The sequence below is a fragment of the Antedon bifida genome, chromosome 4 (assembly GCF_963402885.1).
Source record: "Antedon bifida chromosome 4, ecAntBifi1.1, whole genome shotgun sequence".
NCBI classification, from domain to species: domain Eukaryota; kingdom Metazoa; phylum Echinodermata; class Crinoidea; order Comatulida; family Antedonidae; genus Antedon; species Antedon bifida.
The window spans coordinates 13141294-13156546 of NC_136229.1; the positions used below are offsets into that span (position 1 = coordinate 13141294).

A 15253-nucleotide genomic window follows, 5' to 3' on the forward strand; every position below is an offset into this window, starting at 1 on the left:
TGAAGCTATTCTAAGCACTTTGGTGTTTTTATGTTAATAAGTTTTTTCGAAAATCACAAAATGGTCTAAAATGTCTCTAAATGCGATTTGAAGCTATTTTTAGCCCTTTGGTGTTTTTATGTTAACAAGTTTTTTCGAAAATCACAAAATCGTCTAAAACGTCTCCAAATGCGATTTGAAGCTATTCTGTACACTTTGATGTTTTTATTTTAACAAGTTTTTCGAAAATCACAAAATGGTCTAAAACGTCTCCAAATGCGATTTAAAGCTATTCTTTGCACTTTGGTGTTTTTATGTTAACAAGTTTTTTCGAAAATCACAAAATGGTCTAAAACGTCTCCAAATGCGATTTGAAGCTATTCTTAGCACTTTGGTGTTTTTATGTTTTAACAATTTTTTTCGAAAATCACAAAATAGTCTAAAACGTCTCCAAATGCGATTTGAAGCTATTCTTAGCACTTTAGTGTTTTTATGTTAACAAGTTTTTTCGAAAATCACAAAATGGTCTAAAACGTCTCCAAATGCGATTTGAAGCTATTCTAAGCACTTTGGTGTTTTTATGTTAACAAGTTTTTTCGAAAATCACAAAATGGTCTAAAATGTCTCCAAATGCGATTTGAAGCTATTCTTAGCACTTTGGTGTTTTTATGTTAACAAGTTTTTTCGAAAATCACACAATCGTCTAAAACGTCTCCAAATGCGATTTGAAGCTATTCTGTACACTTTGATGTTTTTATTTTAACAAGTTTTTTCGAAAATCACAAAATGGTCTAAAACGTCTCAAAATGGGATTTGAAGCTATTCTAAGCACTTTGGTGTTTTTATGTTAACAAGTTTTGTCGAAAATCACAAAATGGTCTAAAACGTCTCCAAATACGATTTGAAGCTATTCTGTACACTTTGGTGTTTTTATGTTAACAAGTTTTTCGAAAATCACAAAATGGTCTAAAACGTCTCCAAATGCGATTTAAAGCTATTCTTAGCAATTTGGTGTTTTTATGTTAACAAGTTTTTTCGAAAATCACAAAATGGTCTAAAACGTCTCCAAATGCGATTTGAAGCTATTCTTAGCACTTTGGTGTTTTTATGTTTTAACAATTTTTTTCGAAGATCACAAAATAGTCTAAAACGTCTCCAAATGCGATTTGAAGCTATTCTTAGCACTTTGGTGTTTTTATGTTAACAAGTTTTTTCGAATATCACAAAATGGTCAAAAACGTCTCCAAATGCGATTTGAAGCTATTCTGTACACTTTGATGTTTTGTGTGAAAAAGTTTTGTCGAAATGCTCAAAATGGTCTAAGACGTTTTTAAATACGATATTAAGCTATTTTGTGCTCTTTGATGTTTTTGTGTGAAAAGTTTTACCGAAATGCTCAAAATGGTCTAAAACGGTTTATAATGTGATTTTAAGCGCTTTGATGTTTTTGTGTAACCAAGTTTTTTCGAAAATCACAAAATGGTCTAAAATGTCTCCAAATGCGATTTGAAGCTATTCTTAGCACTTTGGTGTTTTTATGTTAACAAGTTTTTTCGAAAATCACAAAATGGTCTAAAACGTCTCCAAATGCGATTTGAAGCTATTCTGTACACTTTGATGTTTTGTGTGAAAATTTTTTGTCGAAATGCTCAAAATGGTCTAAAACGTTTTTAGTCGCGTGGACGCGACTCTATAGTTCACTATGTCGGTCGGTCTGGTATCACTATGCTTAGCACGCGACTTATGGCTGTTGGCCTTGTTAAATACGATATTAAGTTATTTTGTGCTCTTTGATGTTTTTATGTGAAAAGATTTATCGAAATGCTCAAAATGGTCTAAAACGGTTTCTAATGTGATTTTAAGCACTTTGATGTTTTTGTGTAACCAAGTTTTTTCGAAAATCACAAAATGGTCTAAAACGTCTCCAAATGCGATTTGAAGATATTAGCACTTTGGTGTTTTTATGTTAACACGTTTTTACGAAAATCACAAAATGGTCTAAAACGTCTCCAAATGCGTTTTGAAGCTATTCTTAGCACTTTGGTGTTTTTTTATGTTAACAAGTTTTTTCGAAAATCACAAAATGGTCTAAAACGTCTCCAAATGCGATTTGAAGCTATTCTGTACAGTTTGATGTTTTGTGTGAAACATCGATATCTCGTACATAAAAGCACATGTCATTTTAACCAAAAATAATAAATGGAATTTAACTTTAATTTAAATAGGCCTAGCGTTGATAAACAAACGTAATATTGGTTAAAACACTACAGAATATCAACCTTTATTCAATGTTTATTCATTTTAATAAAAAATGTCAACTGGATTTCAACGTTAAATTAACGTTAAAATAACACTGATAAACAAACATAATAGTTGGTTAAAAACACTACATAATTTCAACCTTTTTTCAACGTTGAAAAACTATTGTCATTTTAACCAAACTTGTCAGCAGGATTTCAACGTTAAAATAACGTTAAAATAACATTGTTAAACAAACGTAGTACACTAATTGGTTAAAAATACTACATACTTTCAACCCTTTTTCAACGTTGAAACCATGTTGTCATCTTAACAAAAATTGTCAATTGGATTTCAACGTTAAATTAACGTTAAAATAACACTGATAAACAAACATAATAGTTGGTTAAAAACACTACATAACTTCAACCTTTTTTCAACGTTGAAACAATATTGTCATTTTAACCAAACTTGTCAACAGGATTTCAACGTTAAATTAACGTTAAAATAACATTGTTAAACAAACATAATAATTGGTTAACATCATTTCAACACATCAACTAAATTTTAACGTTGATTCAACGTTGGAATTATGTTCTGTGCCCACTGGGATATATTTTGTTAGAGTTTAATGAGCATGGCGAGGTATGAAATAAAATGTTATCCCAAGGTATATCATAAAATTAAAAGTTTCTGATATCAGAATTATATCATTGTATTATATCATTAGTATATGAGAAGTTTCTGATATTTAGACTGATATCTAAATTGTATTATGTATATGATATCATTGTGTGAGAGGTTGCCGATATCAAACTGATATCTGAGTGTTATCATATTGTATGATCTCATTTGTATTAAGAAGTTGCCGATATCAGACTGGTATCTGAGTTATATCATATTGTATGATATCATTTGTGTAAGAAGTTGCCGATATCAGACTGATATCTTAGTTATATCATATTGTATGATATAATTGTGTAAGAAGTTGCCGATATCAGACTGATATCTTAGTTATATCATATTGTATGATATCATTGTGTGAGAGGTTGCCGATATCAGACTGATATCTAAGTTATATCATATTGTATGATATCATTAGTGTGAGAAGTTGCCGATATCAGACTGATATCTATCAGATTGTATGATATCATTGTGTAAGAAGTTGCCGATATCAGACTGATATCTTAGTTATATCATAAGTATGATATCATTTGTATAAGAAGTTGCCGATATCAGACTCATATCTAAGTTATATCATAAGTATGATATCATTTGTGTAAGAAGTTGCCGATATCAGACTGATATCTTAGTTATATCATAAGTATGATATAATTTGTGTAAGAAGTTGCCGATATCAGACTGATATCTTAGTTATATCATAAGTATGATATAATTTGTGTAAGAAGTTGCCGATATCAGACTGATATCTTATAGTTATATCATATTGTATGATATCATTTGTGTAAGAAGTTGCCGATATCAGACTGATATCTTAGTTATATCATATTGTATGATATAACTGTGTGAGAGGTTGCCGATATTAGACTGATATCTGAGTTATATCATAATGTATGATATCATTTGTGTGAGAAGTTGCCGGTATCAGACTGATATCTGAGTTATATCATATTGTATGATATCAAAGTGTAAGAAGTTTCTTATATCAGACTGATATCTGAGTTTTACCATATGTATGACATCAAAGTGTGATAAGTTTCTTATATCAGACTGATATCTGAGTTTTACCATATTGTATGACATCAAAGTGTGATAAGTTTCTTATATCAGACTGATATCTGAGTTTTACCATATTGTATGACATCAAAGTGTGATAAGTTTCTGATATCAGAATGATATCTCAATTATATCATATTGTTTGATATCATTAGTGTGAGAATTTTTTGATATCAGACTGATATCTTAATTGTATCACATGTACGATATCAGTCATGTGAGATGTTTCTGATATCATAGTGATATGTGGTTTATATCAGGGGACAGTTAACGCAGTACGCTCAAATCATAATATTGGATTGTTGGCTTAACTGCCACAGTGTCATCGGACATCCACAAGTGCATAATCTGCAGGAAACTAAAGAGGAAAGAAAAATGAGCAACTTACCAACATTCAGAGTTAACCCATCTCCACCATTTGCATACTGTGCAATAGACTGTTTTGGACCATTCCTTGTTATGGAGGGCCGTAGAGAACTGAAGAAATATGGTGTGATGTTCACATGTATGAGTTCGAGAGCCGTCCACATTGAAATGATCGACGATGACGACTGATGCTTTTAGTAATGAACTCAGGTGCATGCTAGCTATTAGAGGTCAAGTTCAGCAAATATTTTTCGATCAAGGCAGCAACTTCATGGGTGCTAACGAATTGGCAAAATGTATGACACAGGTAAAGGACGAGAACCAATATAAATTCGTGTTTAATACTCCTTCAGCCAGCCATATGAATTGAGTAGTCGAAAGACAGATTAGAAACCTAAAGAATGTATTAAATGCAATTCTACTCCAGCACAAAAAAAGACTTGATACTTCATCTCTATGAACCTTCTTTTACGAGAGCATGGCGATTGTAAACAACCGACCGCTTTCGGTGGAAAACATAAATGACCCAAATGGACCCGAACACTCACTAACACTCCTAACCACTTGTTAACCATGAAGTCAGAACCTTACCTACCTCCTGCTGGGGAATTTGTTAAAGAAGACATTTATGCTCGTAAGATGGCGACAAGTCCAGCGGCTAGCTAACGAATTCTGGTCTCGATAGAAGCAAGAATATTTACAGACCCTTCAAGTGAGAAACAAATGGAATATGACAAAACGAAACTTTCAAGTTGGAGACATTGTTATATTGAAAGAAGAGGACCTCGTGAGAGGACATTTGAAATTAGCACGTGTGATTGAAACTATTCCCAGCGAGGACAATTTAATTAGGAAGGTCAAGCTGATGTTAGCCGATCCTCATCAATGTATAATTTCAATTTCTGGGGATCTAGCAGCTCTATTTTCAAAATGTTCTTACAGATCAGCCTATGCTCTGCCCGTAGGTACGTTTTATTTCGTATATATACGTTCGTATATTTTCTATGATACTTATATTATATTATATATAATATTTTTTAAAATTGAAAGAATGGATTTAAACATAATCATCGCATCGGGCCTCATATCGTTCAAGCTTGTGATCTCCGGAAAGGGATTAGTCCATTTTTTCAAAATAAATCAATTAAAATAGTTAAAATCAAATATTGATTGATCCCGCGTGCGTACTACGCGTTTTGATGATATATTAAATTTTTAATTGCGCTAGTAATGAATTATTTGAGGTCACAATGGAGGTCGCAGTTTCAGCCAATCATAACAATTATCTTGTAGTCTTCAGGCCAACCATCCAATCAGATTCGATTACACACCTGGCTCGATCAATAATCATGTAAACAAACCCGAAACGCTACCCTTTCGTACGTGTAAAATTATAAAAATAGTCGGTTAAATATGTCATCGCTAAAACAGATATGCTATTGTCACAATTTATCTGTTTCTGGAGATATAAAGCCCTTCACAGAAGCAACATGGAATACATTTGTAAAATGTGCTAAGATTTGGAGTGATTTGAGCGGCAACCAAGCCGATATTGCTCGGATATTTCTGGCTGCTAATCCTGCTGATGGATGATGATGCTACTGTTAAAGCCGGGGCCAATAATGCCAGAACGAAGATGCTGGCTGCCATAAAAATTAATGCTACCAGTACTGACAGTACGAAGCAAAAACGGACAATTGTTGCCAAAGAGAAAATTGTATCTATTGAAGGTAGGACTATGATTTATATTTTTTTTCTGAGGAATTATTAAACAACCTATCCGTCGCCTCGGGCTAGCCTATTTTCAGGCGGCGGCACCAGTTAATAATTCATGATTTTCTACGAATGAAGCGCCAAACAAAATGGATTAAAATTTGAGTTTACTGCATAATTCCATAACTTATAAATAAGCCAATAACTTAATAAAATGAATGACTCTAAGACAATAAATTATTATGTTATTATTAGCCTACTTTGATTTGTTATTGTAATGTATACTGTATTTTGGGTCTCACATGTGTTTGCTATCTGCAAACATATTTTATTTAAAGAATAATATAGCTTGGAGGTAATTAAAAACACTGTAAGCTGTGAAATAACTGTAATTATTGATGTTTGATGTTGTGTGTGTTATGCTGGTGTACTTTAAATAATAATCTTGGTTACAAAATGTACTGTTATTAATGATAACACATTTATTGCTGATTATTACATAATTTTTCCAATAATTGTAATGATAACAATAAGTGTGCATAGAATTGCGAACACTATTTACAGAATTGTGTTTACTTTCCGTTACATAAACAGTGCCTGAAGAGTCTAGACAACAATGAAGATGATGAATGTGATACATTTGAGACAGAAGAGCATTTCTGAGAGACATTTACCTAATTTTCACCTCGAACATTTTTGCTAAGCCCTGCCCCCTTTTCTGGCTAATTAATTGGGAGTTATGTGTGACGTACGTACAATGGAACATGCGCATGTATAGATAACTCCAAAAAGATCTTTTACTAACTGACTTACTTGACTTAAAGCTTCTTGGCTCACAATTCCATATTTGGTCATACAATACAAGACCTATTTTGCATAATGTCTTTATGCGAAGATTCTACCTTTTTTTAGTTGATTAGATGATTTCATACTGTAAAAGAAGAAGCATTGTTGTCGTATGTACAACGTCTAAGAATATTGACCTCCTCGAAAAAAAATGTAAAAGAAATTACTACGGAAATTGTAGCAAATTAATTTTAGACTTTCGGAAAAAATTTGTCTTCTATTTAATGAAAAGGCTTCAAATATAAATTCTGTTGTATTGGGGCAATTTATTTAAATAATTTTGTAAATACTGCGTAAAAAAATGAGATAAGAATGATCAAATTGTTTATTATTCTCTTTATTTGTAGTTACAGTACCTCATTTTAATATTCTATCTGAAATTATTCAATGGATCTTCTGGCATTACTAATTTTAGTAACATTATATTGTGAAACTATTGTAACATTGTGTACAGTGAATATTAGTGTACCGTATGAGGCTGAATACAAATATATAGATCACATTGTTTTATAAGTTAGTCTTTTTGAAAAAAATATTGGTAGACTATCCAGAAAAACATTGTAAAATTGTTTATCGTTTTTAATACTTGTGTTATTGTAAAAAAGAAAGAAAAAGCATCTATGAAACATTGTAGAAATATTGAAATAATTCATGTCGATTGCATGTCAGTGTAAATACTGTTTGTTGTCTACTGCATTAATATTAAAAAAGATTTTAGAAATAAAATTAGGACAAACCAACATTAAGCCTCGTTCATTAGCCTTATTTATTAATACTTGTACAGTGTAAATGTATTGGCTACTGTTTTTATCAAAATGATGAAGTTGATATTGATTAAGCTGGCAGTCAATTTTTATATTGGAATCATCTATTATCAACATTGTTCAGCAAAAAACGCTTATACAGTCCATCTGATACAGCAACTTGCAATTAAAATTGCAATTTACGTCAACAGAGGGCGCTATTTCTTATGTATTTCTGGGTAGTAACAAAGTGCGAGGCATGCGCGGCAAGTCACAAATTTATTATTATTTAGGCATCGTTTTACCATCATCAAAAAATGCGAGGCATCATTTTATCATTTCTCAAAATTGCGAGGCAGGAAATCACCGAAATTGAAGTAGTCTAGGCCTAGGCCCGCTAGCGTAATTTTTTTTCCAGGACGAACGTGGGCAGAAATCATGAATAATTCATGATTAATTATGACATAATAGGGAACATTATAGAGGGCGCTATATAAGCATGCAGAGCAGAGCCATATATATAAAGAGTTACGACATTGGATTATAGTCACGTGATATGCAGATCAATTTGTGTCAAACTTGTCTCCGTTAATGCATGTAAAGCATAGGAGCAAGAAAATACTTTAAACTTTTTCTTATATTTAAAAAAATGTAATTGCACATTTTACGGTGAAATATCGATGTGCACAGCGTACAGAAGTACTTGCGGCAAAGAATATTGCGCGCGCGTGCGGTAGTACATTATAAAGTTCGATTGATTGATTTTGGAACGAAACATCCCATAACTACGTCCTATTAATAACAATTATGTAATATTTTCAATTCATAATGCATGCTTTGATGACTAATAAAATAATAAAGTGTCGTGGATATATTTGTTAATATATTGAATAGGGTATGAACAATATTAAAATAATAAAGGCAAATTATTACAAATGAAATGATGAACGAGTCTCTGAAAGTTTGTGTCAAAAACACACAGAGAGCCATATACTGTATAAAAAGAGGGGTGAATTTGTGTGTTTTTTGTATTGGTTCATGCTTTTATGTATCCTGACTTGCATGTAGGCCCTAGCATTTATTCTTTTGTTATTATAGACACAATATATATATGTTACCAAATTAATACCATTAATAAAATTAATTACTAAAATAAAAACGGAATATAAGCGTTATTTCATAGACAAAAAAATCTAAAAATAATGCATGAACTATAGGAAAACGCTATACAAAAGAGACGCGCGCGCCCTCAGCGTGCGAATTCTTTGACACAAAAATGGCTTCTAATTTTCAATGTCGTAACTCTTTATATATATGGCTCTGATGCAGAGAGATTAAATAATTAGTGTAAACAGTGATTGCCAACCGAAATGTTTGGTCTAGTGGTAAAGGCTTTAACCTATTACGCTGGAGCCCTCGGTTCGAGGTCTTTCATGAACATGTTTTTTTTAATAATTGAGAGAGATTATTTAGAGGGTTAGGTTTAGTATATTTAGGAAGTAGATCAGCTATCTTCCAATTCTTTATAATAGAAAATAATTAAGGTAATGAATTATTCATGATTTCTGCCCACGTTCGTCCTGGAAAAACAAAATACGCGGCCCGCTAGTAGGCTAGTTCCCTTTTGCACCTGCCTTGTATTTTAACTCGAAATTTGTTAACCATGCTTTATCGTGAATACCACACCTTAGAATTAGTAGGCCTACTTTAATGAAGAATAAATCCATTAAATTGGTGATTTTACAGACGTTTTTCTCGCATCACTGTTCGAGAATTTCGCACACTCAATGTTCAATATTTTGGTTTCTATGGAACGTCAAAAGAGCAAAATTAATTAGAGGGCTAAAAACTCTGTGGAATCTATATATTTAACGCATTATTTGGTGAAGATTTTGTAAGTCAGTAAGGAAAAATGTTACTGTTGATACTGTACACGGTTTCGTTAACCTTTTAAAGAATAAAATAGAACAATTCATCATAATATCCTTAGTAGGATGTCTAGGTCTAGGCTATAGTCAGGTTCCTCATGTATGAAAATAGGGGTTCCGTAGGATTTTAATGCCCAAAGTGAGATTTCACTTGATTTCACTTTATTATGGTGCTAGGATACCAAAAATGTTAGGTAACAAATTTTCACGATCCAGTAACCATGGTAACGGCCCCAATTTCAAAATGAAGAGATTTAACGTTGAAATAACATCGTCTTCCTAACAGATGTTTTACGTTAATTTATCAATGTTGATCCAACGTTGAAATAACATTGTTTTTCTAACAAATGTTTTACGTTAATTTATAAATGTTGATCCAACGTTGAAATAACATTGTATTTTTAACTAGAAATTTACGTTAATTTATCAATGTTGATCCAACGTTAAAATAACATTGTCCTTCTAACTAGTAATTTACGTTAATTTATCAATGTTGATCCAACATTGAAATAACATTGTCTTTCTAACTAGTAATTTACGTTAATTTATCAATGTTGATCCAACGTTGAAATAACATTGTATTTCTAACTAGAAATTTACGTTAATTTATCAATGTTGATCCAACGTTGAAATAACATTGTATTTTAAACTAGAAATTTACGTTAATTTATCAATGTTGATCCAACGTTGAAATAACATTGTATTTTTAACTAGAAATTTACGTTTTATTATCAATGTTGATCCAACGTTGAAATAACATCGTCCTTCTAACTAGTCATTTACGTTTTATTATCAATGTTGATCCAACGTTAAAATAACATTGTCCTTCTAACTAGTAATTTACGTTAATTTATCAATGTTGATCCAACGTTAAAATCACATTGTATTTTTAACTAGTAATTTACGTTAATTTATCAATGTTGATCCAACATTGAAATAACATTGTCTTTCTAACTAGTAATTTAAGTTAATTTATCAATGTTGATCCAACGTTAAAATCACATTGTCTTTCTAACTAGTAATTTACGTTAATTTATCAATGTTGATCCAACGTTAAAATCACATTGTATTTTTAACTAGTAATTTACGTTAATTTATCAATGTTGATCCAATGTTGAAATAACATTGTATTTTTAACTAGAAATTTACGTTAATTTATCAATGTTGATCCAACGTTGAAATAACATTGTATTTTTAACAAGAAATATACGTTAATTTATCAATGTTGATCCAACGTTGAAATAACATTGTATTTTTAACTAGAAATTTACTTTAATTTATCAATGTTGATCCAACGTTGAAATAACATTGTCTTTCTAACTAGTAATTTACGTTAATTTATCAATGTTGATCCAACGTTGAAATAACATTGTATTTTTAACTAGTAATTTACGTTAATTTATCAATGTTGATCCAACGTTAAAATCACATTGTATTTTTAACTAGTAATTTACGTTAATTTATCAATGTTGATCCAATGTTGAAATAACATTGTATTTTTAACTAGAAATTTACGTTAATTTATCAATGTTGATCCAACGTTGAAATAACATTGTATTTTTAACAAGAAATATACGTTAATTTATCAATGTTGATCCAACGTTAAAATAACATTGTCTTTCTAACTAGTAATTTACGTTAATTTATCAATGTTGATCCAACGTTGAAATAACATTGTATTTTTAACTAGAAATTTACTTTAATTTATCAATGTTGATCCAACGTTGAAATAACATTGTCTTTCTAACTAGTAATTTACGTTAATTTATCAATGTTGATCCAACGTTGAAATAACATTGTATTTTTAACTAGTAATTTACGTTATGTTTATCAATGTTGATCCAATGTTGAAATCACATTGTATTTTTAACTAGTAATTTACGTTGATTTATTAATGTTGATCCAACGTTGAAATAACATTGTATTTTTAACTAGAAATTTACGTTAATTTATTAATGTTGATCCAACGTTGAAATAACATTGTCTTTCTAACTAGTAATTTACGTTAATTTATCAATGTTGATCCAACGTTGAAATAACATTGTATTTTTAACTAGTAATTTACGTTAATTTATCAATGTTGATACAACGTTGAAATAACATTGTCTTTATAACTATAAATTTACGTTAATATATCAATATTGATCCAACGTTGAAATAACATTGTATTTTTAACAAGAAATTTACGTTAATTTATCAATGTTGATCCAACGTTGAAATAACATTGTGTTTTTAACTAGTAATTTGCGTTAATTTATCAATGTTGATCCAACGTTGAAATAACATTGTATTTTTAACTAGTAATTTACGTTAATTTATCAATGTTGATCCAACGTTGAAATAACATTGTATTTTTAACTAGAAATTTACGTTAATTTATTAATGTTGATCCAACGTTGAAATAACATTGTCTTTCTAACTAGTAATTTACGTTAATTTATCAATGTTGATCCAACGTTGAAATAACATTGTATTTTTAACTAGAAATTTACGTTAATTTATCAATGTTGATCCAACGTTGAAATAACATTGTATTTTTAACTAGAAATTTACGTTAATTTATCAATGTTGATCCAACGTTGAAATAACATTGTCTTTCTAATTAGTAATTTACGTTAATTTATCAATGTTGATCCTACGTTGAAATAACATTGTATTTTCAACTAGTAATTTACGTTAATTTATCAATGTTGATCCAACGTTATAATACAATTGTCTTTCTAACTAGTAATTTACGTTAATTTATCAATGTTGATCCAACGTTGAAATAACATTGTATTTTTAACTAGAAATTTACGTTAATTTATCAATGTTGATCCAACGTTGAAATAACATTGTATTTTTAACTAGAAATTTACGTTAATTTATCAATGTTGATCCAACGTTGAAATAACATTGTCTTTCTAATTAGTAATTTACGTTAATTTATCAATGTTGATCCAACGTTGAAATAACATTGTATTTTCAACTAGTAATTTACGTTAATTTATCAATGTTGATCCAACGTTGAAATAACATTGTATTTCTAACTAGTAATTTTTTTCAAACAATTATTATTTTTGTTTTTCAATGTTATTCCAACGTTATTTTAACGTTGAAATCCAGTTGTCATTTTCAAATGACATGTTTTCAACGTTGAAAACTGTTGAAATTATGTTGTTTTTTCAAACAATTATTATTTTTGTTTTTCAATGTTAATTAAACGTTAAATTAAAGTTAAATTCTATTTAATTCTTTGGTTAAAATGACATGTTTTTAACGTTAATATTAAATAATATGTGTTTAAGTGCGTTGCCATTGATGTTTCAACGTTAAATTAACATTAGATTTCAGTTGGCGTTTTTTTTATCATCCTTTATTGTAAAACAATAAATGTATGATGTAGCTTGATTATTTAGGAATTTTAGATTGGCAAATATTATTGTCTCTGTATAATACAAAAATGTTCTAGCTAGAAGTTGTGTTGAAAATTGAATGATCCTGTCATGCAAGATCAAATTTCATTAGATACGAGCTTGTCATTGGTTAGTTTCGTTTTGATAAAATTTTGAAACTGGTGTCAGTATCATCAGTCAGTAATTTCAGTTACTGTACTTCGACGTAGGCTAGAAAAAAAGGCTCATCATTGAAATTGTCAAATAAGTATGTTTTCAGGTAGGAAAACAATCTTTTTTATTTGTAATCTACTAATTTATAAGCTTAGAGCTTGACTATTTTACCCTTATCAATAGCTAGCCTCTAGTCTAGTACTAGTAGGCCACACATGCATAGCTAGGCTATAGTAGTAGGCTAGGCAGGCTGCCAAACTGCTGATGAACTGAATTCACTCACTAGGCCTAGGCCTAGTATGAGCATTTAGTATCATGCCTGTCAAGGGCAAACATTTGCCTTGCCAAGGATAACTACAGTACTGTACTTATTATGGTTATAAAATGGTATGTATTAGGCCTTAGTTCAATTCTTTCTTTATTTATCCAAAAGTATACATAAATATAACATTATAATATATAATTAGGGCCTAGTTGGCCTAGCTAGCTTTTTGCTAGGCTGTCTACAGTAGCTGCTAATGCTATTATTAGTATTAATAGTATACAAACACATGCTAGCCTAGGACGGCTATTTGTTTAAACTCACTCGCTTTCTTTATTTCAGATTGTAGGCCTAGCTAAGGCCTATGCCTAGCTAGAGTACAAAATAATGAAGTACATGTATAATCTTTTCTATGTGAATCAAACGAGAAAAATCTAATGGATGATCAATATTTTTATATACAAAAGGTTGGTATTTATAGTTCTTAACTTTAATATTGAATAAATATTAATACAGTGTTCCAATATTATTTACATAAATTGAATTGATTGCATATTTTACGTGTAAGTGTGAAATGATGTTCTGAATTGAATTTTTGTTTATGTACAGTATGATTTTTGAACAATGTGTTAAAGATATAATTGAACTGAACAATTTTTTTTTTAATGTTTTGTTGAATATGCCGTCACTATAGAGTTGTTCACTTTGACCAAAAATTAGATTTTAAAAAATGCATTTGTACCTGAAAAATTAAAACAAACAATTGGTTTTTGGTTAAATATACTGTTTATTTTGTATTTTTGTTAAGTGAAATCTTTATTGTTTTTGTTTATTTTCTACGGCAAGTGAATATCTTTGTTAAAATTGAAAAATGGCAAGGTATTCAAAGTATGATTGTATTAATCTTCATTGTTCATGTTTTTTGGGGACAATAAATCTTTCAATTAATTTTTTACTGTATTATTTTTGTTTAAAACTACAGTAACTTGATTGAATTTGTTTCAGGTTTGGAAAAATGATATTATACACTTTTGGAAAGCATAGGACAATGTCAACACAGGAATCGAGGCAACTGTTTATTGACTAATCGGAACAATGCAATTACAGTATTGTATTATTGCCATTTCATTTGGACTTCTGCAACATTAGCACAAGGCACCTGTGACGTGTGTTGTATTTATTGTGTTTTACTGTAATCAGCCAATATTTATAGTTATTCAATCATGTTAGTTGGAAAACATATTACAAACTGGTTATTAGTACCTGAGAACTGTCAGTGAGGATGTACATTATTTGATTGTTGCTTGGATTTTGCCTGATGATTTGATAACACCTGATTAAATGTTATTTTATGTTTTTATAGAAATTAAAGATTAGTAAGATATACAGTATTTATAAAATGTCTCTATTGATGGATTTTGGGACGTAACAGTATACTTTACTACCAACTACTTTAAAACCGTTGATTCAAATTGGATATAGTAATTCAACAAATCAATTACCATTGAAAATATGCCAGATTTCAGCTGTTACTATAAGCTGTTCTTCTATTAACTAAACCATTGCTATGTTAAATTATTGTTGATAATTTCTATGTTGAATCAATGGTAAAAATGTGTTTACACTGAATCAACGTTGATCTGTATACGTTGATTAAACGTTATTTTTTCTACCTTGAATTTGGTTGATTACTCTACAATGGATCAACGTTGATATTTTTTTAAATTTAAACTTTAATTCAATAGTTTTTCAGCGTTATTTCAACGTTTGCGGATAATGTTGAATTAACTTTAATATTTCAACATTGAATCAACGTTGATAATTTCAACGTTAAATCTATGTTTTATCTAAATTTACGTTGATGCAAATTTTAATTTCAACTTAATTATTACG

General features: G+C 30.0%; 1 long non-coding RNA gene across 1 annotated transcript; it reads left to right on the top strand.

Moving 5' to 3' along the window:
- Positions 1-13160: 13160 nt before the first annotated feature.
- Positions 13161-14770, top strand: LOC144840754 (uncharacterized). The gene is made up of 3 exons (XR_013611951.1): positions 13161-13204; positions 13703-13827; positions 14366-14770. It is a non-coding gene; the product is annotated as an uncharacterized LOC144840754 (long non-coding RNA).
- Positions 14771-15253: the final 483 nt, after the last annotated feature.